This window comes from Palaemon carinicauda, chromosome 15, assembly GCF_036898095.1.
Source record: "Palaemon carinicauda isolate YSFRI2023 chromosome 15, ASM3689809v2, whole genome shotgun sequence".
Taxonomy (NCBI): domain Eukaryota; kingdom Metazoa; phylum Arthropoda; class Malacostraca; order Decapoda; family Palaemonidae; genus Palaemon; species Palaemon carinicauda.
In genome coordinates, this window is record NC_090739.1 from 29,158,277 (window position 1) to 29,160,776 (window position 2,500).

The following is a 2,500-nucleotide window of genomic DNA, read 5'->3' on the forward strand; positions in this document are numbered from 1 at the left end:
AATTCTTTGGTTAAAGAAACGATTATTATTTTCTTCATATTTTATTCATGGCAGCATTTTTTTCGACAAACTTTTGTGCATGTTTAAAGTCATCTTGCATTTTAGAGTGATATTTACGGATTTCAGAAAGTTGGGATTTTTTGGGGTTTAACCATACATTTTTTTTTTATTATTTTGTCATATGTTTCATCATAGTAACCATTAATGGTTTATATCCTCTCTATTTAGTGTAAAATATCATTATTACCCCCCAAAAATTCTTAGTATTACCATTTCCATTTCCATTTCTCTTCGTGCTATACTCATCTCTTTTCCAAATTTTGCTTAAAACTGGTACCACGAGCTTTCCCCTTCCTCTTCATTCTACATCGACTAAGTTACTTTCAGAAAATTCATACGAAGGTCAGGTATAATACAGACATCTAGATTTTCTTTGTATATTGTGTTGAAATTCAGCTTTAGTGACAATGTATGTAGGAATTGTGGCTTTGGCTTATCTATCATTTCCCCCACTGCTCGTGGAAATTACTATTATTGCGTTGAGTCGTTTTTAAAGTATTATTTATGAAAATAGAACTTCACGTCCACTTCTATATTTTCCGTCGTCTATAGCCCAGGCTAGGATCTTTCACCACTGACCGTATATAAGTACCGAGATGGTCCCAATTTTAGAAAGAACACTTGCTGTCTTGGCCCCGTTATGTATTTAAATTTTTTTCCAATGATGATATTCTAGTAATAATACTAAATATACCGTAACGGGCTTCATGATATCAATAAAATAACTTTTAATACAGTACATCATCAGCGGAAAATAAGCTTATCCAAATTATAATAGAATTACCTTCTCCATAATTTAAAAAAAAATATACATGAATGCTAGGTTTGCAGCCTCGCCCCTTGTTTAACCAGCGTATATTTTCAATTGAAGGAGGTTCTTTTATACAACCTCCTCTTTAAAGGGGGTGCCTTTTTGACCTAGAAAATATTACAATAAAATTATTTTAAAGATTTATTTTTAGAAATATTAGAAATGATGATGATTAAACTAAGGATAAGTAAAAACAAAAGAGCTAACCGTTAGGGGCGCACATTAAGATAAATTATCGACATGGCAAACTGTAAACTAATGACCATGGGTTTTATTTTTTTCATTGCCTATTTTTTCTTTATATTTATTGGTGCTAAAGGAAATGAAAAAAACAAGACATTAAGATAGATTCATAGGTTTATTATTTTAGATCTATCCCGATTTCTTACTGGAGGTTTTTGCAAAGTAAGGATTTCTTATTTCCTTAGCTCTGAGAGTCCCTGAGAGGGATACAGAGAAAGAGATATTTGAATCAAATTATATCTGCATTAATTGATATAATCATCGAACTTGGCATTCGATCCTTATATGAAATCGTGTAGTTATAATTTAATGATATGACATTAAAGAACAATCGTCTTAATAAAAATATGGTTAAAGAAGACCACAGAATTTATTAAGTGATTGTGATAATGATACATTATAGCCTAAGGAAAATACACCAAGTTTTGCTTGTATTGTACAGAAACTTCCTAACACATTTTCTTATAAAAAAAAAATCTTGAAACTAATTGATCTATATGATCTGAAAATTTCCTGACATAAGTGGGTTCGACTTCAGCATGATGTATTGTGAGAAAAAGCTGAATTTCATTCTGTTGTTTGTTGGAGCAAATACAAAATATGGTATAAGGAATTGTTCGGTATTGTTAAGGGAAATTGTTTTCTGTTGTTGAAAATTGTTTGTTCTTCTCAAGGGGAATTGTTGGTATCTCCGGGGGAATTGTTTGTTATTGTTAGAGGAATTGTTTGCTTCTTTCTGGAGAAACGTTGCTCTCGTTCGGATTTTTTATTTTTTTAATAGCAAAATGCATTCGTTAGTTTTCAGTCTCGAAGTCTCCTTTTACAATTATTGTTTTTATCAAGTAAGATTTTTATTTTCGAAGTGACATCATTCTGCAAGTTCAAAAGCTCAATATTCTTCAAATTTCATAATACTTTGGCCATTTTTTATTTTTATTTTGATAAACATATTTTTCCATTTTGAAGAGCGCTTTTCATTTACCAGATTGGATAAGTTATTCAAGGTATGTAATTTTTTATTTTTTTTTTATTTCACGGAATTTCTGTCTATACTGAAGGAATAGCAATATTTTTTTTTTTTTTACTTCAAAGGTAAAAGGGAGAGAAGGGGGGCATGTGATTGAAGATTGGAATCACTTATAGGTGTGTGGAAACTATGAATATTTAAAGTAGCTGTATTTAGACGCATACTTTCAAGAAGTTGAGGAAACGAATAGAATCTTGTCAGATTAACTCTTATGGAACCAAAATATAGCCATTCATTATTAAACGGTGGTAGAATAAGCCTAGTAGTAACAGATTTAGTTTTATATACAGAATATCAGAAAATACTTGAATTATTATGTAGAAATGCGAGTCTAGAGATAGAATTAAGTTAGAGTAAGG